The following is a 19,870-nucleotide window of genomic DNA, read 5'->3' on the forward strand; positions in this document are numbered from 1 at the left end:
CATGAAGATTGGGAATTTTTATAATTCAGACTTTCTGTCACTATTTACCTTTTAGGATGTACCAGAAAGACTCACAATAAAATGCAACCGAATGAGTAGAAACTCTTCTATCAATTTCAAAAGAAACAGGTTTAATTTTTCATCACCTAGGTCCAGGATAAAAAAAACCCAAAACACTAGACAACTGCAAAATCAGCAAACATTTTTTAATGAAAACAGTCTGTTTTGCTTATCTTACTTTGATCTCTAAATTTTTAGACTCTAAAAATTCAGCCTTGTATCTTTGTTGTTATTCTTGCATAGTGACTTCTGAAAAAAAAAGCTGCTCAATTCATAAATGAGAAGAACCATCACATCTGAGAGTCAACCTACATAAATCATTAGAGAAAATTCTGCATTGGATATAGAGCTCATAAATCCCCAGCTCTACACCTAAAGGCACAGAAGTAATGGTAAGAATCTGAAATTATAATCTCCTTTAAATGAGTATTGTATCGCCAAGATAGAGTGGGACTTCATTTTGAAGATAAGCATGTTGCCATCATCATCTCACTACCATTAACATGAACACAGGTAGTTTCTCTAAATAATAAACATTTTTTCACTACTTTTTCTTCTCACTTCAAGGACTGAGGTGTGGGAATATTTGCATTACAGATGATAGCAAAACAGGGTACATCTATTAAGTAAATAGTGTCTACTATTGGCTCTTCCATAAGCAATTCCTGGGCACTGTTTGGAAGTACCCATGGGATGCATGGGCCAGGGATTCCCCAGAGGCAGTGTGGTTATGGTCCTCTGAATCCTCTGCAGACTGAAGGACTTTGATACCTCTTTGTGCCACTGACCTCAGAGCCAGAGAACAGCCTGGATAGAACTTGTATAAATACATCCAGAGAGTCCTGGGAAATGCCTCCAAGAGCTGTAAGTGCTCCTATTAGGAACAAAAGACAGAAAAAAATAATATTTCAGGATTCATATCACATGAAAAGACCAGAAATTTTTCCAGCAAAGCATTTCCATTTTTACATTGACTGACTCCTTCTCCTGAGGTCATAAAATAGACAAAACATAAACAGGAAGTACAAAGCTATATATTATATATATCATATTTAAAGCCTAGAAACGATCCTTCATTTAAGATTTTTCCCTCTTCACAGATGGATGGCTGGTGATATTGTTTTGCTACCTTCCCTTAGCTCTTCACATCTGTCCTCTGACATACTTTCCTCAACTTCCCTCCCCTGGCCCAGTCCCCTTGCTGTATCCCATAGCACATGTGTAGGATGTGCATAAACTTGCCCATTAATTATAAAATCTTGTCCACACACTTTAATAGAATTATGACCCATTACACTGCTGGTTACTTACCGTACAGTACATAAGCTTATTATCTTCTTCCTTCTTGTGTTGTTGAAGAAGGTAACAGGGGTCACCAACATAAATTCTGAGCATGGAGACTCTGGATTTTCATCTGGCAAACATTACAAACTTCTCCCTTCATGATTATTTTCTATCTTTTTTTATGGTTTTAGAGCACTGCTCACTAGTTCCACTTATTATAAATTACAGGATGGGGAGAGATCTGATGAAAATATTCACCTTTAAGTGGCCCAGAATTTTATGTCTGTGAGAAAACACATATTTTTCATTGCTAACAGATGCAGCTCAAACCACAGCCAAACAACTGCTCATAGCACACAGATACACACCTATATTACACACATTGCATGTACATGTGAACACATATCCTGTATTATCACAATTATTCAGCTTTCACTTTATCATCATTAAAAATCAACTGATGAACAGTCCAGAAGTTGCAATGCTTTGCTGTGCAGCTGTATGGAACGTCCAAGTGGCAAAGAGAAATGGCCATAACAACAACATGGGTCAAAATAATGAATGACAGTTGCATAACTTTTTCTCTTTGTGCCAGAACTCCTAAAGGCACCACTATTAGCATACTCATCCTGAAGTTAGCATACTTCAGCTGCTGGAGGTGGTACTGAAAAGACCATCAATTTATGGTTTTAATTGGAAACTAATATTCAGGTTCTATATTTGGATGCCACTTCACAGCTAAATGCTTCAATTTCCACATATGAAAAATGATATTGACCTTGGTAGAGCACTTTGAAATCAAAGGCAAAAAAAAGCTTCAAGAAAAGCTGGCATTATTTTTATTTTTCCCTTACCATCTGTGGAGGTAAAAAAAGGAAGTTGATATAACAGAAACAAAGAAGATGTGTTTTGACAGCTTCATATAGGCTCATATTATCTGGGTGGAGGGTGAAATTTGCATGAGACCTTCACCAGTTTTCAAGAACAAAGACAACAAAAACTAAAAACCAAGAGTTTCTACTGCACACCACTAGCATGTTTTAGGTCTGACTTAAAAGAGGGATTGTAGACCAGTTAACAGTCTATTTTTGTTTGGTAGTTTGATCCAGCTGTTGCAGACATGTAGCTAGAATTTGGCTTCTGGAGTCCTCCTCCATGCATGTCAAGATTTGAGACCTGGTTTTCCTGTTTTAAATTGGGCAGTCATCCTGGAAACCATAATAAAATGCAGCTCTGTTGACAGACTTCCTCATGGAAAGTTGAACAAAATGCTATAGAATTTGCTATGTGCAGAGATGTCGCAACAACTTTTGGTGTCTCCTAAAAATCCCTGAATATTGTCTCTTTTCTATCTTTCTGTATTCCTTTTAGTTCTCTGCTATTTTTTTATAAGCTCACTTTTATCTCCCAGTTTACATCAAAAAGTGACCACTTTGTCCAAGTTAGTTATCGAGATCCCCTTTATCATAAAAAATCCGTGACAGGCACATTTAGAAGACTATGTGGATCTGTGTCACATAAATCTTTGGGTGGGTTAAACCTTTTTTCTTTCCTTTGCCTCATGAGGATGCCCAAAAGACAAGCTCAAACTAGATGCCTCTGTGTTTGATGGCTAAACTTAGGTGAGAAATATCCCGCTCCTGGTTGCACATAATAACATCAAGACCTTCACAGAAAACACAGAAAAGCAAGGTCCTGGCCCCCAACCTGGAAGCTCAAGTCAAAGTGATGGACATACCAGAGAAGTGAGGGTATACCAGCAAAGGCAAAAGTTATGGAAATAGCAGTACACAATTACTCATTTTAGGAATCCATCTGGTTAGGTGTGTTGTTTCATTTAAATGATGTGTAAACGCATTTACTTAATGGCCCTCATTTATACATTTATACATGTCATGTGAGCACCGCAACACACACGGTTTTAATTTGAAAACCTGAGGCACAAGTAGCAGACCTCACCTTTGCTGGATGCTGTCGGGTGTCAAAATCGAAAAGTTCAGCTTGTGCCCCTTCCAAGGTAATATAATACACACGCATCTGTGCACCCTGAGGTCTGCACACAGCTGCACAATGTTTTATGAGATGTTGCAGTGGCTTCTGCTAGACTTCCTGACGTAAAACTACAAACAATCAAACCCTCCTTCCCCCACATCCCATTCTCTCAATCAAATGCCCGAGAAAGGAGATTTTTTAAGCCAACTATGTTCTTTAAACACTTTTGGTCTCCAGAGCAGAAGTTACCTCCTATTTACAGGAGAGCGTGATCTTGGGTATTTCAGCTTTGAGCAGAAGGAAGCCAAACTTCTTAGCTTTGGTTCAAAACAAAAGTTTCTCTCAATAAAGTCTAAATCAACCTTGCAAGGCAGAAATGAGTATGCTTCACTGAGCAGAAAAGCATGAGTTGACATTTAGAAATTGCTCACTGGTCTCCCAGCCACCCAAGAGAGAAATGATTCTGCATTAACAGAAGAAAAATGCAACCCTGAAAACTGATATTGGTGTATTTACAACAGGACATCTGCAACACAGTACAATGCCCTGTCACTTTCCTTTTTTTATATTCTAACTTTTCCACTCAGCTTGTATAATTCTTTAAACAGTTCCAGATCAATAAAATAGAATACCACTTTTTTTTTCAATTTGATAAACCAAAAAATTTCCTAATTGATGCCAATTCTGGAGAATGAATTGTTTTGGTTTTTGATTCAAAGACTTAATGTTGAGATTTTCAGAGGGAATGGTTTTTTATTCAAAATTATGTTTGCTTTTCATAAATGGTTTTATTTTTATCAAAAAAAAAAAAGATATGAGCAGAATATTAGATTAAGTTAGCTCCATGTACCTTTGCATTTAACAAAAAAAAGGAAATTTCTCTAATCAAGTAAGCATAAAGTGACTTCAAATTCCTTAATTTTTTTTTAATTTTTTTTATCAAAAAATGAAAAAAAAAAAAAAAAAATCAGGAAATTATCTCAGCTACCTCAGATACCAGAAACCTGACCCCAGATAAAATGTAGGATACACCTTGAGAGCAAAGATATTTTAGCATTTATTTTCCTTTTTTCCAGTAAATGAACATGAAGTTGTCAGTACAATATTTTCAAATTGAAGAGCAGGATGCCTTAGAAATTAAACTAGTCACCATCAGGACTCCTCTGAGCCACCCTCCAGATGAACATGTCCACATTTGCTTCAAAAATAATGTAGTGATACAATGTTTATTGTACTTATTATTGTATAAGAAACCAATAAGGGACTCCTGTTATCAGTCACAGTTTCAGTGATTAGACATTAGATGCACGGAATGATCAGTCTTTCAGCCATTTCACAGTGCCGTGGACTCTTAGTGTTAGCCTGGGATTTCCAAAAAACCTTGGACAGAAAATATGCAAATTCTAAGACAGTTGAATGGGAACTGAATGCCTGATTCCACCAGTCTCCTCTGAAAATTCAAGCCTTGGTGCTCTTATACAGTCATTTGTATTTTCACTCAGCAGTATCCACAACAATAGACTTCTAGGTGGAAATCCTTTGCTGGTGGCCCTTCTGGGAAATGACAGGGAAAAGAAAAAGTTCTGTGAATGACATATCCCCCAGTACAACTTCAGTTCCTGCATAAAACTTGAAGCACAAAGTCATGGTGGAGTCCTGCTCTACAAATGTTCAACAGCCTGGCTCTAAGGGATATATGATCACTCTTTTCAAGTGTTACCCTGGAAACAATTTGCCTCTTGGCAGACGTTGCATACTTATACAGGAAACTAAATTTAAATCCTTAGGCATAACATCTTGGTCATGCCTGCCCTTTTGTTTGAACTCCTTTAATAAAACTCTTGCCCTCACACTTGGCTGTACTAAATCCAAATATGATCTTTGCTTCCTCCTCATTATTAGTTCAGAGGGAACACTCTAGTAGTTGTATGCAGGGTTATCCATTACCTAAAAGGAAAATGTGCCAACTTGGAGCTCTGTTCATTGACTTACATGATGTTTACCCAAGGATTTTCATGCAAGTGGCTTATAATGGCCATGTAATTTGCCTCTTCTGAACAACTTTACAGAACTGGTATTCATCATCAACTCAGACTTTTCAGCATACAACAGGTGAGTCAGTTCATAGGTGAATTGGGAATAAACAAGGAACAAGGTGGAACATTTTAAAAAAGAGAGCTAGGCAAGCAGAGCTGGTGCAATCAATCAAAAATATGATTCTTAAATGAGTAGTTTCAGAGAGGGGTGATGACAAATGAATGGAAATGTTATGTACATGACTTAGACTCATACCTGGCTGAATGCATAGAGTGCAACTGGAAATTTTGGAAAGAAATATCTGCCCACCTGGCCAGCAAGAGCAGCACTTTCTAAACAGATGAGAGACCAAGGCAGCTCTCCACCTTTCCTCACACACATGGGCACACCCAAACAGGTCAGGGGAGAGGAAAGCATCTTGTCATTCTACGGTAGACGTAGGCTTGAACTCACACTGCCTATTCTAACAATCACCCTTTCTCAAACACAGAGTGACAGTGAGTCACTGGGAAACACAGCTCAGGAGTCCACGTTGTACTTTAGTGATGGCAAACTGCCAAAATGTGTGTCCGAATGAGAGAGCCCTACTGGAAATCTGAGACCTCCCACATTAGTAAGGGGGTTTTGGGGATATTTTCTTGCCTCTTCTCATTTTCTTTTTTTCTTTTTTTAAATTGATCTTGAAGCAATCCCAGTAGACCTGGAAGCACATGCAATGGGAGACTAAATTGGATCCAAGTCTCAAAAGGATGAAATAAGGATTTAACAATACCTCTCAGACTTAACTCCACTGATGAGGTAGGTGCTGGCAGGGGACTGTGAGGAATTATGCGGAATGTTGCCTCCTGCTTTTTTTTCTTCATAAAATAGCCTGTAAGGCAGAGAGTGCCTGAGACATGAGCAATGTTTTTGTTGGGAATGGATGAGTTTTAGCATTGGGGGGAAAAACAATTTTCAAAATTTACTTTTCAGCACCATGCAACACCTTGAAAATATTTTGGAAAGAAAAAAACAGGTGTTGAGCATTTCCAGGATTCTATCAGAGGCTCAGTTTCTTTGGCTGGTAGAATAGAAAATGCTACCAGCATGTTGGAGGAAACAAGAACAGCTCTAGTCAGACTGTTCAACACAGTAACCAGGAAAAAGAGAGTGCATGTGAGCTTCTCTGTGTCTCATCTACAGCACCATTAGGCATGAATTAAGGAAAGTTAACCTTTTTTTTCCCCCTCAAAAATTCATCATAAATTAGGGCAGTGTTGTGCTTTTTCAGAGACATGCCAGAAAGCAGTTGCTGTATGTCAGTATTTAACGCAAGTAAATGGGACATACAAAGGATGAAAGAAGAAAATTCCACACTCATTTTACATGTCATGATCAGGAAAATGATGTCTTGCAGAAGTTCTCACAAAAAGGTTGTGATAATAAGGAACTGCATGCAGAGCTCTCAAGTCTCATTCTAAAGCTACAAATGCAAGCATTTTCTTCTCAGAGGCATGCTCTAACACCCTCATGCATGTACAAGGTACTACTCCACTGATGTCAAATGAATTATTTTTGCTGAATGACGCAGGTAAAAATAAAAGTGAAAGCTGGCCAAAAGCATAGTCACAGAACCAGGTTCCGCAATATGGTCCAGTGGTTTTATGTTACCCCAGTGATACAAGACAGCTATAAAACTAGATTAACTAATTTAAGGCTGCTGTGTGTCACCAGAAAAGTACAGAGCAGCTGGAACATATATGGGAAATCTATATTGCAGTGTTTTACCATTCCTACCTTCTCACTTTTCTGACTTTCTCATCAAAGATTAGTACCAATTCCAGATGTAGTGAAAAATACATGGAAAATAAATACTGGAAGAAAGAAAAACCAAGAATTTAACAGCAGTACTTCAAACAGGTCATAATTTCTGTTTCTTAAGTTAGTATGCAAGCAAATTTTCACTAATGTGGTTTTTAAACTCACTACAACCATATTTCTTTGTAGGAAGAGACAGAAATATTGAGTTGGCTTTTATTAGCACCACACCATGCTCCACAACTCTGAAACCAAGAGCTTTTGAGAAGCAATATATGAGGTCTAGAGTAGGCTGAGAACTTGTTAACTTAACTTATTGAAATAATTTCCAAAGATTTCACATCTGCCATCTCTCATGTGTATCAGACTCAGGAAATTTCATTGTGTGCAATTATCACTGTTTGAAAATCATATAGATCTGTAAAACACAGTTGAAAACCAGTTTCTGGCTGTCTAGGTATAGTCTAAAGGACACACAGTGGAATGGATCTAAATTTTTCTTAAATGTAAAATTTCAAACATTACAAATAAAGTGAGAAAACATATGCAACATTTTCAAAAATTTCTTTCCCCTCTGTGGACCAATAAAATATTTCAAATTTCAATTTCAAAAATGTGGGAAAAAAAATCGTAAAAGTCTGTATCTGAGGGTGTTTTCCCATATCAATTCGGCTAATACTGAATTAAGGCTTTAGACTGAAATCTGAAACAGTTGCAAAAGGGCAGAAAAAATTCCTTAGAAAAACTTTAATGAGTTAGAATTTCCTAGCAGTGAGAATGATTAAATATTGGAATGACTTACTCACACTGGCCTATCTGTAAGAAAAGACAGGAGATGGCTCACAGCCTGTGTGCAAAGGGGGAAGATCTGGCTGAACATTGTGGAATGTGTCTTCCTGACGTGGGAATCTCAGAATCTGAAGTCCTCTGTTCATCCCTTACCTTTTGTGCCATGAACATTGCTGCAATGTTTGCTACTCCTTAATAAGATAATGAGTCAGAACATACCTTCAGGGAATTTGAGGATTATAATAAATGAGGGGAAGTCAGGGGAAAACTGAGTAGCAGAGATTCAGTTCAGAGGGAACCGGGTAAACTTGAGGACAGGGCAAACTTTCAGGAGAAAACTCCTGAAGTACAACAAAGAGAAGTGCAAAGTCCTGCACTCGAGACAGGAAAGTCCAGGCTTTAGCACAGACTGGGAACTGTCTCAATAGTAGACCTGGTGGGAAGGTGAGAACCAGATTGATGCAGTGCCCATGCACCACTCTTGTTGTGAAAAATACGTGTTTGGCTGCATTAGAAGGAGAGCAGTTAAGTCTCCCTGTCACCTTCCATTTGCCCCCCTCTTGTGTCCCTTTTTGAGCCCCTGTTTGAGGCTAGACAATGGACCTGGGATTTAAATATTAAGTGGAACAATTCTTAGGCGAACATATTCTTGGATTGTGGTTGCAAATATTTAATGTTTTGGGACAAACAGAAGGTCCAGATGAAACAGTTTTTCCTTGTCTCTTTCTTCTGTCCTTAATTTCAATGAAATCTAAAATAACCAGCTCTATGAAGTCAGTTCATTTCACTGATGGTTTTGGCAGAATTCCTCTTCCACCCTGTTGCCAGAAAACATGGCAAAGTAAAATGCCTGTTGGACTGTCACAGCTTTAGGCCTTATGACTCTGAGGGACAAATGCCAAGGCAATCAGCGTGCTGGGGAAGCTGCACACTTCACAGGCTCTGCAGAATTACGTGACCTTGCAAAAGGGAGAACTCATGAGGTCAGGGAAGAAAATAAAGACACAGAAGGAAAGAGCAAGGAGCTACAAAGCAATTAATCCCCCCATTTATCTTGCACTGGACTACTAATGCCTCTATTTCATCTGAGAAAATGTTATCAGAGCCGATAATCTGAATACAGTAATACAAACAGAGAAATTCAATGATGGTAGCACAATAACCCCTCCCTACCAGGAGTGAGATAAGGGATTTTGCAAACCACCACGCTCCACCTAGTTTTACACCTTGCTTATCCTTGCTTTATATTGTCTTAATTTGTCTTGCCTTGCTTTATCTTATCAAAGCACCACTGCCTGAACTAGCTGAGAATAGCCCAATCCTAATTTTTCCACCAGATTTTCCAGCCTGTATTAAATTTACCACTCATGTATGAATAATCCATTATTCTTCTGCAACAAATTAATTGCAGGCTGTTATAGAATGAGTGATGTGGGTACAAATTCTGTAAGTGTCTGCTATATAAAATTCAATATAGCCCCTTCTGTTGGGATAATCCTGTGCCAATATACTTGGCAAAATGTACAGCATGTGTGCACACAACACAAGAAACTTTCAGGTCAGTATTGACTGTTGAATATTTATGTGTTTTTCAAAAATACTTGAGAAGTTATAGAAAGGATTGTTCTGAAGTATTCCTGCTACCCTGTGTACTTTATAAACAGCCTTGGGTTCAACATATGGTGCTTTTTTCTAAAGTATATGTAAATAACTGCTTCTGATTGCTTTCAGAACTGCACCCAGCTCATCACTGTAATCCTACCATAAAATATATGTCAGTTATTAAAAAATGAACAAAAAATCCACAGGCATGTGGATGTCATGTTCTGTTAACCTGGCTTTGCCATCTCCACATATGGTGCATGGAGGAGTGGAACAGCTCTGGTATAATTAAGATTCAATCCTGCAAATAACTTCATAAGCTTAACAATCACTGAGGGATGGCTCTGCTGAGATCTGTACTATGTCTGCAATTCATACCACTTGTTGAAGCTGATTTATCTTTAAACTATCTCATTAGGTAGTGCTAGGAGTGCAACTATCCCAATACAGAACATAGTATGGATAAATTCAATGAATCTTTACCCAGTCTTCTTGTGAGCTTTGCATCTTGAATCTCTTCCTACATTTCTAGCTACATTTCTAGTAGGTGTCCAGGCTAGTTTATTTAGAAAAGGCTTGTGTGTACATGTATGATTTGTAAACAGAGTACAGAAAAATCCCCAGGCATTGAGAAGTATTTGACATAACTAGTCTTTTGAAATAGTGTACCCATGAAAATATGTTTACACATGGATATGGACCTCTTCTGGGGACAAAGATTCCAGCAATGGGTATAGCTGAGGCACTGAAGAACATGAGTCCCTGTACTGGAGGGAGCTCTGTTCTGAGATACTTCAGAAACTGTGGTTAGTCTCAGCTTAGCATAAAACTGTGTGTTGTGAATCTGCAGCCTCAGCTGAAGCCAGCAGGAGCTGCATGTGTGCAAGGGAAGAATTTGGCCCATTAGGACCTAATATGGCACATCAAAGGAAGATAGAGCTGGCATCTTTCAGAGGATTTTCTGATATTCACATGCAACTGTTCACTGTGGGTGGCATTGAACTGGGTATGAATGGATTGGAGCATAGACAGGAACCAGAGCAACTGCAACTAAGAGGAGGTCTGCAGACCACCCCCAGGATGCTGTAAGACCACCAGTTTCCTTCAGAACAGTGAAGGAGGCAGGGGGAAATGGAGACTACAGGCGCTACAGTTTCTTGCAACAGAAAGCAATTTACTGTTACCGATGGGAACTGCAGCTGGGAACGCTTTTTTTTTAGTATTTGAACCTAGCTCCTGAGACCTTATTGAGAAAAAAATTAGTAAACTGGGCAAGTGATGAAAATGTGCAGCTTGGGCAGGATGGGCTCACAGATTCTAGTCTACTCAATTCAGTAGAGGTTTTGTCCAGCCATTTGAAGATCGTATCTTGTTGCTACGATGAAATGCACACAGAGCAGTCGGATGTTACAGTTTATTCTTGCTTCATAATGCACAGGTGTATGAACACATGCATCCTAGGCTCTCTGTCTTTGTTTGGAGACTGATTGCTCTCATCATGGTCACAGCTCATAGATAAAAGCCACATATCTGAATCCAATATACTGTGTTTAAAACCTTTAGATACCCTGCTTTCTACACTCTAAGGCTGTGTTCTGCTTTCTCCTTTTCTTACGTGTGTGGGCCATTCCATGCCCCTCATTACTCCTCAGATTCATCATGCCAGACCCCTCTCATGCTGGCAGCAGCAGCATGTGCACTTTGGTGATTTATAATACTGGGCTCCTTGGGGAAGAGTGTGTTTCACTGGCAGTAAAAGGGGTTGTTGTGCAGGTGGAAACTTGTTTAAACAAATCTGAAGTTGTGATATAATGGAGGTTGGTAGTTTAACAGAGGCTCGGAGAGTCCAAAAAACCGATGTTATTTTATGCAGAAGAAACCTGCCTGAGCTCTTCATTTCAGGGATTTCCATCAACTGAAAGGAAAAAGAAAGTACTATTGGGACAAATCTGAAACTAAAATCAAATGTTAATGTATATCAGACTGCAGGTAGCATGCATGACCATAAAAACCGAAGTTCTTGTTGTCAGCATGGTTAACAAATTAATTGTGTTTTCACAGCTCACTAAAGTCTTTGTCTTAAAATCCTGCTTCTTATAAACAAATTATATATATAAAAAGTCTTCCAAATCCAGACATTATGCGAAGTACTGAGACTATAAGTGGGAGAAAAAATAAGATAAATCTCAGATGTTCCTGACTAACTGTTCTTCTTTGAGTACTATACCCTTCTGATAACAACACCTAGATAATGCTATTATCTACAGCCAATAAATGGGATTTTCTATTCTGAAAGTTGAATGGAAAGGTTCAGACTGCAAGTTCTGTTCAGACAACAAGTTCTGTTCAGACAACCATCCAGAAGTCTGAATGTTTGTTGAAATTATCTGAACCTCTCAAATTTCCAGTTTGAACTGGCAGTCTCCTGAAAACCAGCATTTCATGTGAGATTTCTGGCACTTACCTTTCAGGTGCTGGCCAGAAACATCATTTTTGCGGTGTTACAGTTTCAGACCTTGATGGCAATTACTATTGTCATAATAACAACTCTCTTTCTACTTGCTCCAGAACTTCAAAAATATTTGGTTGCAGTTTGGTTCTGAAAGTGGGAAAAGGTTGTGGAGAAGGTTTTTATTTCCTTTTCCTTTTTTTTCCTGATTCTTTTTGTCTCTTTTGAATCAGTTCTTCATTATCTCAGATGAAATGTCCCAGTAGTGAAACAACTTTAAGGTTTGTTAGATCTGGTAGTTCTTGTGCCTCCTCAAAACATCAGACCTATAAAGCAACTGTTACAGTAGTTTATTTCTTTGTCGTCAGCTCTGTCTGTTGAAAATTAAAACATTTTCCTCATCTTGATGTGTGGCATATCTGACTGTGAAAGGCCTCACCATCTGGCTTAGGGCCTGTAGAACTTAGCATGGAATGTGAACACCATTGTAAGAAACTTACAGTGTTTGTTTTATTTCATTTCAGACACAAACTAACTTCATAGTATCTCAATACAGAGCTTTTTTTTTTTAATATAAACTGGTTTAGATTTAAAACCAGATTTCACATCCTATCTTTTTAGGCTTCAGAAAAAATCTGACTAGGGAACTAATTTTTTTTTTTTTTTTACTGTACCTGGCAAAAGTCTGAGGCTGAGGTTTCTCTCATCTAACTTTAGCTGTTTGAAACAGATACTTGGCTGAAGATATTCAGTTGTGTTCCCTCTGCTGACTAACGACACACCTCACTTGGCCCTAAGCTCATCAAAAGTCTGACAATCTGAATCCTAAAGTTTGGTCCATCTGGGTGGAGGGAAGAAGTATTGCGCTGCCACAGAATTTCCTCTGCTCTCAGTAGTGGATTCCACCCTTTGGAGCTTGGGACAGTTTAGCCTTTAACGTTGAAACTTAGCAGTCAAAGAAAAAAATCGTAGCAATAGACTCATTTAACTGGTACCAGCTCAGTTAATTGACAGAATTATGTTTACTGGTACAGGAAGATGATTATTAGTGTGGGCCTGCTTTCTCACTCAAACAGGAGACTGACAAAGTGACTTCTCGGTTATTCATGGTTAATTACATCTCAGAGTTACTGTTTGAGACAAGAGAACCTTCTGGACGAAGCCATACTTCATTTTAAAAAAAGCCATTTCAATGGTACCAAATTAAAGCACACAGGTGTGTTCCTTAGTCCATAGATGCTGTGTCTTCAAGCATATATGTTGTCATGCAAAAACCTGTGTTTACTTCAAGCTTTCTTGCTAGTGGGTATTTATTTTCCCAAGTTTATCACAGTTAGCATCTGTGTCCATTTCTAATCTTGCTGGGAATATGTCTGTTTCAACACACTCAGACCAGAAGAAATTTGTGTTTCAGTTGAAATATATTTCCTATAGAGCCTGCAGGTTTCCTCACTAGTTAAACTGTGACAGGTAAAATTTTGCATCCTGCTTAAAAATCTTCATTGCCAGTCCCATGACTTTAATTTAATATTTCAAAGTGAGTTCTGACAGTGTTCTGTTAACTTTCACAACTCAGCCACAAACCTGGACGCTAACTATTCTGTCTTACGAAAGCAACTGTGAAACTTAAATCTTTAAACAATTATCGAAGCCTTGAGGTTATAGTGATTCCACATCAGTTAAATTAATTCTTCTAAGACATATCATCAGACTTGGCTGCTAGGAAGAATTTGTGCAGTAACATGAAATTTTTCATTTACAGAACAGAAGAGGATCATTCATTCTTTATCTCTGACTGCAAGTTTACTTGCAATCTTCTGCAAAGTTATGTACCGTTAGTTTAACAACTAAGGGTTATTTGGCACTCTTTAAAACACCAATAACTCCTTTCTGCCTCTGGTACACCGTTGCCCTGAAGTTAAATCCCCTTCTTTAAAGCACAATTCAGATTTGAAAGCCCTGACTCCCAAAAGAAGTTTCATAAATAGCTCAAAGATTTGAACTCATTTGTAAAATAAAGAGAATATAAGCAGATCATAAACAATATACATAGAATGGGTTTGAGTGTTGTTTTCAGCTTAACACCTCATCATCTGCTGATTATGTAGGATAAAAAAGAGCAAATAGTCCAGACATCACATGCACGTTAACATCTCTTTACTGAGAATATTGACAGCAATGGTGACTGCCCAGTCAATGGGAGATTCACAAATTGTTTCTTACTCTTAGTGCTTACAGAACGCAACCATGCAAATACAAAACCATTTGCCAAATGTTCCAAAATAGTAACATTCCTGGGAGCAGGATATGCGGTAGACAGAATCGAGTAAGAAATATAGCACAGTTTCTTGATGTCTCGTCCTCCTACTGAGATACACTCTTCAAAGAGTAGAAAATCTAACAATCCTGGGACTGCTTCTTCCTGAAATTCCTTAGAGATCAGAAGTTTTCAAAAGTCTTCAGATTTCATGATATTGAGGTAACTGATGCTCTCCTCAAAATTATTTTTTGAAAACTGGCATTCTGGGCACAAACCCCTTGCCCTTTCGTTCCTTCCCCAGTCTCTTAAACACACAGTTTATGGAATACCAAGCGTTAAAAGCTATTACTTTCAGCTGTGTGATATGTTGAAAATAATTTTCCCCACATTTTGCTTTTTTCTTTTTTTACAAAGAGTTCTGTCAACATCCTAGCAGCCTTATAATGCATTGTCTGGGGCCTAAAATTAAAAGTCCATTTATCTTGTAGTTGCAGACATGTCTGTGAGTTGAGTGATCATTTGATCTGTGAGCTGATCAATATTCTGTCAGTTCTTATTCAGAAGAATATCAATAGGAGCCTACTTGAAGCTGTAGTGGCTAAAAACACAAGGATTTTGGGTTCTGGAGATCCAGAGATTATTTCCTACGTAAAACCTGACTATGGGATTGAGAATTTGTTTTAAGATTGTTTAATTCTGAGGCATTGTTTTAATTTTCTACACATGTAGAATTTGGCAGGAAGTAGTGAACGTGCTTTGTTTGACATCTGCTGACCTCATTTAATAATTGTTATTAATTCTTCTATCGCAACCTCATTAGGATCGTATTCCTTCCCATGTGGATGCCCTCTAGTGGTGGATTAACACCTCACCCTGTGCTGATCATCTCTGATCACAAAAACATTAATCCCTTATTGCTTTATTCATACAAATAAGCTTCAATTTTATGTAAAGACTCCAATCAAAGATTAGACAATTTCTGAAGCAAGGATGCTAATTTCAACCTGAGGGTGAAGGAAGAGTGTTTGTTGTAAGCAGAATATTAATGCATAATTATTCAGATGCTTAATCAAACTGAAAGTCAAATTTCAACATTGTTGAGAACATGCAAAATGGAAAATTGGTTTGGCCTCCATTGATACTGGAAATCTTGAAAACAGCCTTGTCACTTTTAATCTGCTATTTCTGTTTTGAAACCAAAACCAGGAAATTCAGGGGAGAAAAAAAAGAAAAAGGCCCTCATAAAAATGGAAAATCAGAAACACGAAAAAGTTTGAAATTAAAGGAAATGTCAGTTTTCATTTTATTCAAACCAACTTTGGTTTTAACGTCCAGTACATTTCTCCATCCATAAAAGAATTCTGCTCCTAAGATATGTATTTACCTCTTCATGTGACATGATTGCACACAGACTCATCAGACACTGATTAATATTTCCAAACAACATTTAAACCCATCCAGAACACAGTATACATCCAAAGCAAAAGATAAGAAACTAAGCGGTCAGATAATTAGGAGTGTGATTTCATCAAAACAGTTTAAACAGAGAGGAGTTTTTTTTTAAAAACGAAGAAGAAAACTTAGAATAAACACATTCCTTTCTCTCCTGGGAACAAAAACATGTGCTGATTTGTCAACTATCCACAGACATGGAGCTGAATTTCTTTTTTTTTTTTTTTTTTTTTTTTAAAGGAGGAGAGGACAGGACAGGACAGGACAGGACAGGACAGGAGAATAAACCTGATGCAACACTGAGTAATGAATAGTGAGAAAAGTGAAGTCTGAAACACCTTCAGAACATACCTCATTAAGACAACCAGTGTTATTGAAACCAGGCAAAACCCTTCACCTGTGACAAAATTTGCATAATCATGGTGAATAAATGAGTTTTACCATACAGAATTTTAGAGAAATAAAATGCAGAACACTCTTGGCATCTCACATTCCCCTTTGTTCTTATGTGTTTTCTCATGGTAATGGGATAAGTGAATTTTGAAGATTTGTCTCTGTGTCTGACAAGGAAGTACATTTCTCATAAGTGAAGAAAAGGAGAGAGATTCAGCTTACCTCTTAGCTTCAGTAGCTCATGGTTATTGGGCTGATGGTTCCTGTCCAAATCCTTATTTGTCAGCTGTCAGGAGGGTTGTCATGCTAATTTTTCTATTTCAGGATAGACATTAAAACATTTCCTTACTGATGTAATGGAAATTTTACCCTTTGATGGTAAGAACATGTTGTATGGTTAAACATCTGCCAGTCAAATCTGGAAATTACTTTATAATCCTATCTCAGTGTTACACTTTTTTGGACTTTCTGCATTAAATAACAGTGTTTTCCAATGTTTTTGCACTAACAGTCCATCTGTTTGTTTGTTTATTTACAGTTTCAATTTGTCCTTTGTTTTTGCAGTGTTTGTAAGTTACCCATCCCAAACAGGAAGGTCCTCGCTGGAGTTCATTAAGCCTCTGGTACTTCTCTTTTTGTAGCAATAAATGTCTATTTGAGGTCATAGACTGGGAAACAGGGATGATGTGGGGTTTAGAAACAAAGAAGGATATTCACATGATTATAGCCTTCTTGGTGAGAAGACTATATGAGGAAAACTTTGAGACTAGATTTAAATTTTTCATTCTGGTCTGTCAGGATCTTTGCCCCAGATCACTGTTGTGAACTAGTGTGTCTTGATGGACAAGTTTAATTTTTTTATGTAGCTGAAAATGATTCAAAAATAAAAATCAAAGACTAATTCAGCTCTGGATCGAACTAAATGTCACTGGAGGATTTATATCATTAATCTGAGGCTCCCGTGCTCTGTCTGACGCCAGGAAGGTGGCACCTACGTTCTGTGCCAGCTGGAAATTTTGCCACATTCAGTTTCAGATGAAGCCTTTAATGAGTTTGCAAACATACAGATCACTGTCACCGTTCCTCCTTACACAGGAGGAAAGGATGCCATTTCCTTAGAGACTGGAAGAGAAAGAACCTTATTTTTCAGTGAATAACTCTGACTACTCTGCCTTGGAAAGATGTGAGACAGACCTCCAAGAAATGAGAATAAAGGTTACACTTAGTGTTGCTGAAGATAATGCTATTAATATTCTCAGCTGGGCTGCTTCATTAGGAAAGAATAGATGTGGCGGAGGTAGTACCTGTGGACATAGCATTTAAGGCTGTATGTGATGATACTGCAGCTGGACTAGCCAGCCTAACCAGTTTCCTCCATTCACCAAACCAAGAAAAATCAGATTGGATTTCATAAATCTTCTGCCTTTGAGCTCTGAAAAAGGAAAGGTGAATGATTCTGGGGAGTCAGTAATAAGCAGCTGGAGCCACTTTTCCTTCAGGATCCTGGGGGAATCTCAAGACTCCCTGTGGCTAAGCAGGAGAGGTCCAGCTCACCAGTCAATCATGGAGAGGTTTCTTGTGGCCACAGCTGTGAGGAGGCACCTTTGAGCGTCACTAATGCCACCCCCAATTTCTGGCTTGTGTAAATTGTGGCAATGTAGATGGCCATGGTTTTGAGTTGGGTAATTAGCACTTTCTCTTTTGCTACTTTGAGTTAATATTCACCTTCAGATTTTTAAGACTTCCTTTTTTCCTGCATTCTCACCCTTTTTCTTAATATGCTTCTTTTCATCATCAAAATCTTGGCAGTAAAAAAATGAGAGAAAGTTATTTTTCTTATGTGAAGAAGGCGAAAACAACTGGAAACACTTCATCAAAAGACAAAGACCATGTAAGGAATTTAGAAGGAAATACTTTTTTTTTCTCTGCAAATTTGCCCAATATTTTCCAGCAAATCTATCTAGGGTTTGTTTTAGCACTTTATACATTAAATATATAAATACATATTCTAAACATAATTCATAAAATGAATTAGGATTATTAAATATAATTAGTATTCCTAGAAAAATAAAATGCAGTGTTTTTTATATTTCTTTCCCTTGAAAAGTGCTGGTGTTCTGGTGCACTGAAGGGGTTAGATCTATCTAAGACTTTTATGTTCTAATATAAAAGTGATTCTTCTGAAGTTCTGAACAGAAAAAACAATCTGGTAGTATCTGCACATGTCTTCATATGTTTTAGCGCAGACTTGAAGTCAATTCAAAACAAAAAATTCTAGCAATTCTTTCTAAAAGTGAGTTTAGAGAAACAATTCCAGTATCAAGATGAAAGCCTGGAATTATAGACTTCATTTGGTATGTTTATTCTTTTGGACTTCCTATTTCTTGAGTAGTTCTAATTAGTGGTTTCTCTTACATTTTCATTGAACTAATAGTAGGTTTATAAAATGGTAAACTCACCTCTCTGGTGCTCCAGGTGAGGAAGGGACAGGTGAGCACATTTTCCTGCATGAATTAATGTGGTTGGGCTCCATGTAGCTGTGCTGACCTGTGACTCTCCCTTCAGTTCCACCTCTGGTGGAACATGCACTCGTTACAGTTCTTGGTGCTTTAAATTCCAAATTAAAAAGGTATTTCTGGCAAAATCAATTGCCCCACTCGACTCCTCCAAAAAAAATACACTTTGAAAGAATTTGCAGTGTATTTAGTAACAATACCATTTAAACAAATCATTTTTGTGTTTATAACATGGTGGAAATTGAGAACAAAAAGCCTAAATTATCCATCTTGCTATCCTAGAAAAATGTCAGGGTTTGAGTCTCACACATCATCAAATCAGTGGCACTAGCTGTCTCAAGTTCTAGGAGTTTTACAAGCCCGGATACACACTATGATTTTCTGTGAAAATAGATGGGAAAGTTAAACACAAGAAAACTTTTTATAATAACCAGAGGATCAGTACCATCAATATTTTTCAGTGTCATGTCTCCTGCTTTTTAGACCCTTTTGTTATGGCTGAGCAACAGCAGAAACCAAACAATATTTTATTTAATATATTTAGATCAGAAGTCCTTGCAGCCTGAGAATACAGAGTGACTTTAAATTATACATAAACTGGAGGTAAGTCATTTAATGCATCTTTTACAAGGAACATGATTATATCTTGCTTTCAACCTGTGCTAGTTTGAAAACAAACCAGTGAGAGGCACTAAGTCAGAATAACAATTTAATGGAAATTAAAGAAAAGGGGAAAAAAAAAGGTAAAAGAAAACACTGTCAAACTGACAGAGTCAAGGTACAACCTGACACCCTGTTAGGCAGGGTGGTGGTAGCAGTCTGGTAGAAATGGTGGCTGCAGTCTTCTGAAGCAGTGATCCTGTAGTAAAACAGTCTGCTCTTCCTCAGGAAGTCCAAAAAAAGACAGAGGAAAAGTTAAATGAAGTTGCTTAAAAGAAACAAAAAAACAAGAAGCCTTAATTCCCTTAAATCTTCCTAGATGTAAAAAAGTTGTCCATGTTAACAGTGTATTTTCAAATAAGAGACATTTATATGTATCTATGTTTATTCGAAGTGCTGATATTTTACAGTGTCTCTGTCTTAGCTCTTATGGAAAACTTCACAACAGGACCTGACTATGTGATGACCTGTTACATGTTTAATATCAGACCAAGCATCTGCTGTGGAAGACAGTTGTCCTCACTCACAGAAGGAGAAAAAACCAGTATCGTGAAATTAAGAGCGCTTTGATAGTTTAAG

The 19,870-nt window shown here is 37.7% G+C and overlaps 1 long non-coding RNA gene across 3 annotated transcripts in view; it reads left to right on the forward strand.

Moving 5' to 3' along the window:
- The first annotated feature begins 5,350 nt into the window (after positions 1 to 5,350).
- Positions 5,351 to 19,870, forward strand: part of LOC108449300 — a 51,519-nt gene continuing 36,999 nt past the window's right edge. For 2 of the 3 annotated variants that reach the window (XR_001865453.1, XR_001865455.1), the window contains exons 1-2: positions 5,351 to 5,448; positions 6,060 to 6,171. This is a non-coding gene — a long non-coding RNA (uncharacterized LOC108449300). Of the gene's footprint in view, positions 5,449 to 6,059; positions 6,172 to 15,962; positions 18,093 to 19,870 lie in introns of those variants that run through there. The other variant, XR_001865454.1, reaches the window with a different exon arrangement.

Source organism: Corvus brachyrhynchos, unplaced genomic scaffold, assembly GCF_000691975.1.
Source record: "Corvus brachyrhynchos isolate BGI_N302 unplaced genomic scaffold, ASM69197v1 scaffold116, whole genome shotgun sequence".
NCBI classification, from domain to species: Eukaryota; Metazoa; Chordata; class Aves; order Passeriformes; family Corvidae; genus Corvus; species Corvus brachyrhynchos.